The 6,549-nt window shown below is 48.5% G+C and overlaps 1 long non-coding RNA gene across 1 annotated transcript; it reads right to left on the reverse strand.

Moving 5' to 3' along the window:
- Window positions 1-6,024: 6,024 nt before the first annotated feature.
- Window positions 6,025-6,492, reverse strand: LOC118917141 (uncharacterized). Its single transcript, XR_008994965.1, has 2 exons — window positions 6,378-6,492; window positions 6,025-6,211 (listed from the first exon to the last, which is right to left on the reverse strand). It is a non-coding gene; the product is annotated as an uncharacterized LOC118917141 (long non-coding RNA).
- Between the last annotated feature and the right edge of the window lie 57 nt (window positions 6,493-6,549).

The following is a 6,549-nucleotide window of genomic DNA, read 5'->3' on the forward strand; positions in this document are numbered from 1 at the left end:
TCCGGTACTAGGGTGTGTGCAGTGGGACAGGGTGGCTAGTGTATGAACTCTGGTGTGGGACTGCCTGGGCTCAAACTCAGCTCCACCAGTTATTAGCTGTGTACTGTGGGCACGTTTCTTATCCCACTATGACTTGGTTTATCTCCCTTTACAATGAGAGTGATAATAGAATTCACTCCATAGGCTGTGGTGAGGCCTGTGGCAATAATCAAGTACGGGATAGATACAGGGCACTGGGGTGACAGCAGCTTCCTCATAGGGTTTCTGTGAGATTAAACAGAGCGTTAGCGAAATACAACGCTTGGCAGACAGTAAGTGCTCGGTAGAGTCAGTTTTATTATGATTCTAACGGCAACCGACTAAAGGAGGGAATGCAGCAGCCCTGGGGGTCCTAGCAAGCAGTGGGTGGCGCTATCTTCATTGACTAGGGCACAGTGAGAGAGCTCACGTGGACTTTTGCGCCCTCTGCCCTTCTGGGCGGGAGCTCCCGGGGTTGGGGAAGCTCTGCAGGACCCTTTCTGCCCCTCCTTCACCGGGCCCCTGCTCTAAGGCGTCTTTGGGCCTCGGCTCCCAGACGTTCCCAAATATGGAAATGCATCTCTCTTGTGCAGGTGACAAGCTTGTCTGGAATCTAGCAGTGACTTTGAGGCCATCGCTGCCAAGGACTTTAGGGAGGCCTAATGCCGCAGTCACACAGTCCACCGGCTCAGCCCGAACACTCCCGAGTGGGCAGCCCTCTAACCCTCGTGGAGGGTCTGAGAACTCCCACCGACGGAAGGCCAAGGTGTGCCATTCCGAGGGCCGGGACCGTCCCAGGGCCCCCTCTAATCCGTAGGAGGGATGCGCACGGGCCAGTGCCCCCCCCGAGCCCCCCGACGGCCAGTCGCAGCATCGGGGCTGGGCTCGGGCACCCGACACCCGCCGAGCCGGCGGCCCCGGGCGGCGCGGAGGAAGGACGGGGGTGCATCGCCCCCTGGCGGCGGCGGCGCGCAGGGCAGCTCCTCCTCGCGCAGGGAGGCCGGCTGCGGGCGGGGCGTCTCGGTCCAGCTCCGCGTCTCCGCCGGCTTCTCGGAGGCAGCGCCCGGTCCACTGCCTGCCCCGTCCCGGCCGCACCAGCGGATCGGCGTCCGGGGACGCCGCGCCGAGCTCCCCGGGCAGGCCTGGGCGTTGGGCCCTTCCCGTTCTGGAACCTGAGGGCCCGAGGACGCCCCTGGTCCCCGCCCGCGGGATCCGACCGGCAGGCGAGCCGGCTGGGCGGGAGGCTGTTCCCCGTGGGCCTCCTACACTGCGGACGTCGGCGCCGGCCGCCCGCCCGGCCTCCTCAGGGAGGCGTAGGGGGACCCACCTTCCCCGCGCAGCAATATCGGGGCTGCTTCGGGAGGTCTGGCGGGGCCCGTGTGGGTGCGGCTGAACCGGGACTTCGGAGGGAGACCGGCGTCCGAGCTGCGTTTGCAAATCCAAAGACCTAAACTGCCCCTTTCAATGGAAGTGGTGGAAAAGCTGGGACCCCAAATCAGAGAGCCCACAATTCAGCCTTTCTTTCATCATGTGACCCTCCCTAGTTTTCTTTGGAATAAAGTCACCATGAAGTAGTTCAGAGGTGGAGGCCATTCTTTTGGGGTGTCCCGAATATTTTAACAGTATGTCTTGGGTCCACTGCTTTGCAAAGGGCAGTGGTGTTAATCAGTGGGATATCCATCCACCTTCAGGGGCCAGTCCTAATCCCAGCAAAATAAGCATGGGTCAACCCTGAGCCCCTTTGAAAACCGAGAGGAAATGGAGAAGTATTCAGAAAAACGCATCAACTGACAAAAATTACTCAAGGGAAAGTAAAAGAAACCCGGATGCCTAGGGAACAACTGAACTGGAACTTTTTAAAAAACCTGCCTTCTTCACCAGAGCCGGCTCAGATGGTTTCACTAGAATTTCTCAGACTTTCAGAGAACGGGGAAGAAGCCCCTCTTCCTCTTTTAAACACTATTTCAGAGAATAGAAAAAGTGGGAAAATTCCCCAACTCATTTCATGATGCAGTGTTTACACCCAGACAAGGACAGTAGGCAAACATTTTTTAGATTAATATTTATGGTCATAGGTACAGAAATCCTAAACAAAATATCAAATCAAATACAGCAGTGTATTTTAAAAACATATCATGATGAAGAGGATGTGACCCAGAAATACAAGAGTGGTTTAACGTGAGGAAAAAAAAAACATGTTATCAGTGTAATTCACCATACCAAACATGGGAAGGAGAAAACCACGCAGACCCCTCAATAGATGCAGAAATGCCTTTATGCATTCAATGATAATTCATGACAAAACTTTCAGCAAACTAGAATAAAGGGTCTCTTCCCAAGTGTACAGCCAGTGAAATGTGAGGAGGGATACCGTGGAAGCCAGGTGCAAGGCAAAGATGCCTCATTAGCACTACAGGCTACACTTGGTGGAGGGTCTCACCTTGAGCACTTCAAGGTGGTTGCCTCTAGCCACAGGTGGTTTTTCAAATTTAAATTCAAAATTCAGTTCCTGAGTCTCATCAGCTATATTTCAGTTACTAAATAACCGTATGTGGCTACCATATTGGACAAACCGGCTATAGAACATTTCCATCATTGGAGCAAGTTCTTTTGGGTAGTGCTAGTCTAACCTATATATAGATGATATAAACACATATGTATATTATATATATATATTATAGCCTCTATAATATATATAGTCTACATATATATTGTATAGCCAATATATATATAATATAAATGCATATAAAAATAACAAGAAAATGAAATAAGAGGCCTGAGGGTTAGGAAAAAAAAATATTTCCTCTATCTTCAGACAGTATGATTGTTTACATAGAACATCTAAGAAAACCTGCAGGTAAACTATTAGAATTAAGAGTTTAGCAATTTTGCTATACACAAGATCAGCATACTACTACTAGTTATCGCATACCGACTTGTACTACATGTCTGCACAGGGCCAAGGGCTTTCATGTACTCTTACATGTTGTCATTTAATGCTTGCAAGAACCCTGAGGTTGGTACTCTTATTCCCACTTGGCAAATGCGGAAACTAAGGCCGCGTGATTAAGGAAGAATCACGTAGCCAGAAAAGGGACAGTCAGGATTCAAACCTCAGGCATTCTAGCTCCAGATGACGCTGGGACCCTGTGCCCTTTGCCCCCTTCATTCCACTGCACCCACAAAACAAACCAGCTAACAGTGCGGGTGGCATGGGGGGAGGCAAAGGAGCTGCCTTTACAAGAGCAACAAGATTTTTTGTAGAAATTAGGCATCAAGCTAACAAACCATGCGCAAGACTGAGCGCCTTATCTTGGAGGAAGTCGGGGCTCCCAAAGCTGCGTTTGACAAAGGCAGCGAGCGGACTAGGGACGGCAGGACGTGGCTGGGATGCTGCCTGGTACGATTGCAGCTGTAACTCCAGGCAGCGAATCACTTCCGGGGTTTTGGCTGAGGAGCCCTGGCCTAGTCTTCTAAAAATTCTCTTATCAGGTTCCTTCCCTGGGTCAGGCTTTTCAGAGCAACAGCAGATAGCATCCATCTTTCCGGAAAGGTCAGCATTTGTGGCCTTCCTCTCTTCCGGAGGGTGGGGTGTGCGCCCCCGTCTCTGCCCAGCATAGTCTCCCTGTGGCATTAGCAACTCCCGTGACGGTGTGGCCGGTCGGAATTGCCATCTGCCCCGAGCGCCAAAATCTCTCCCATGTTGGCCCCCATCACTCTACAAAAACATTTTTTAGCACCTTAGAGAAGCTCACCCTGAGTAGTGGCCGAAAGCTTCAGCCCAGTTTTCCAAATTGCAGTTTGGCTTTTTACAGGCATTTGAAGGGGTTCTTTTCCAACATATGCAGTTTTGTAAGTCGTGCTTTGAAAACTTTAAAGAACAGTTCCGTGTAAATACCTCTGCGAATATGCCCGGGGCTAACTTCATCCTTAACAGGAGCTCTTGGCCATCTGCTCTGTCTCAGCGCACAGCAGGGTTCTTACTACCGGGACAGAACCGAGGGGGGTCTTTGCTCCCAGAGTGAGAAGAGGCAAGAGAATGAAGAGCTGCCTCCGAGATTCCCTTCAAGGCAGAGAAACATCCTGGGGCGGCAGGGCGCTGTCTCCTGTCGGCTGCCTCTCTGCGCACTCAGAAGCTAAGTAGTGGTCCAGCTCTGCCCCATATTCTGCCTTCTTAGCTGAACAGTAAACTGTGCTGTACCTCTGTTCTCAGGTGATTGTGCTAACTCTAGATCTTCTTCTAGTGGTAATAATACTCATACTTTTTAACTCATACTTCTCTAAGTGGTGAAAGGAAAATTGTTATAGGATAATTTTTGAAGTAGGCTTTTAAAACTGCACCAGCTAATAGTTGTATAGTTATTTACATTTGATAATGTACAGGTATTGTACAGTTGACTGGCTTCTAATTATCTTCCATCTTCATTATAGATGATGCCTCTTCCTTCTATTCCTTAAAGATTTGTTCCTCTACTCTAAAGCTAAATGCAGAAAAAAAAATGCCTTGATCAAGTTAATTATAAACATGATAGTATTAAAACACACCGTAAAAAGAGTAAAGAGTCCTCACTTGGGGTTGCTTAGGTGTCTTCATTCTCTAGAATTCCTAGATGCCTTCCACTGCTGAGTCCTAGAATTTGAGTCTTCCAAGAGCTTCCGAGAAAGGGAAACGGGTGTTAACTCCTGGTAGTATTGTTTTGAACTGAATGTTTGCAGCCAAACCCAAAATTCACACGTTGAAGCACTAACCCCCAGTATGACTGTGTGACTGTGTTTTGATATGGGGCCTCCAAGGAAGTAATTAAGATTGAATGAGGTCTTAAGTGTGGGGATCTGGTAGGACTAGAGTCCTTACAAAAGGAGAAACCAGAGAGCTCATTGGTCCGATGTCTGTGTATATTATCTAACACTGCAGTTTAAATGCACATTTAAGTACATAACTATACAGAAATTACTGCTAATAAGTGTACAAAGTGATGAGAGAGAAACAGATATTTAACTGGGCTGGACATGTGGAGTGTGGGTGTTACCAAGCATGGGTATCAAGAGATAAGGATCCTATTTTCTGCAGTGGATAGGTAGCAATAGAGATGGGGAGCAGGGACTGTTCCTGGGAGGCATACCCCAACATCTGTGCCCTTCTCTACTCCTGCTGAATTGGCTCTTTAATGGTTTCTTATATATGTTTGAACCTGATTGCAAAAAATGTAGGTAGCCACCCACTCATCCCAAAACCAGCAGAGGGGAATATGTGTAGAGGGACTGGGTCATATGTTTGTTATGGAAAGCCAGGTAACCAGAACGCAGAGTGCATTCTAAGGAGTGATGGGGACAGGCCAGGTGCATGTGAGGTCAACAGGTCAGCTGAGTCCAGGCCAAAGCAAAATTTGAATGGCAGGTTAGGGAGTCCGGAATTTGTTCAGTAGTCAGTGGAGAGCCATGCAAAGTATAAGTGGATAACTACTTTTTACAAACTCAAAATCTGGAGTTGTACGACACAGGAAGACTTCACCTGCCGTATTCATCTTTGCATCCTTAGTGTCCTAAGGAGTGCCAGGCACATAATAAGACCTCACTGCATATTTGCTGAATGAATGAATAAGCTTAAAGAGGCATCTGTAGAGAAATTACACCAGATTTAAAAGCAATTTCGGATTATTTTAAATCTTTGGGAGGCAATTTGACAATATGCACCAAGATTCTTATAAATTTTCCTGTCACTTCAACCATTAATTCTATTTGTGGGACTCTATCCTAAAGTAATAATCCTAAATGCGGGAAGCTTTATGCATAAAATTTCTCACAGTATTACTCTTAATAGAGAAATAAAATGGAAACCACCAGTCTAAAAATTGGGAAGCAAGTTATTGTGTACATTCTATCTGTAGAGTATTTAACATGCTGCCATTAAAATTAGGATAAAGATAATGTAATACCAGAGGAAAATATTCATATTATTACATAAAGTAAAAAAACAAAAACAAAAACAAAACCCCCACCAAGATGCACAATTAAGGACAGAGTATAATTATAAATCATGGGGGTGAAAATGGGGAGCAGTTTCTCAGCTGAGTTTGTCCGGGGCTGGTAAAACGGTTTTTCTTTTTTCTCTTTCCTGTGCATTTCTTCTCTTTTTCGTAATTACTTTCCTCAGCAAACATCTCCTGGGAGGCCACGATGTGCCAGGTCCAGTCTAGGAAATGGGGGAAACCGCAGTGAATAAAACACAGCCTGTCTTCAAGGAACTTAGCATTTCAGTTGGAAGGGGCAGAAAATTAACAGGATGAAGCAATGCCGCAGCCTTAATTAGATGGTGCGCGCTCGGCGAAGAGCAGGGCAAACGGAGGGATACAACCGACCCTCAGCCCGCTTCTCGGCCCGGAGAGGGACGCGGCTCCGGCAGGGGAGAGCGCGGCAGGCGCCCCCGGGACCGGCCCGCGGTGACCCGCCCAGGGGACGCGCCCGCCCGCGCGGAGCCGCAGCCCGGGCCCGGCGGGCGGTGCGTGGGGCGGAGGCGAGGCGCCCACGTGA

The sequence above is a fragment of the Manis pentadactyla genome, chromosome 19 (genome assembly GCF_030020395.1).
Source record: "Manis pentadactyla isolate mManPen7 chromosome 19, mManPen7.hap1, whole genome shotgun sequence".
NCBI lineage: Eukaryota > Metazoa > Chordata > Mammalia > Pholidota > Manidae > Manis > Manis pentadactyla.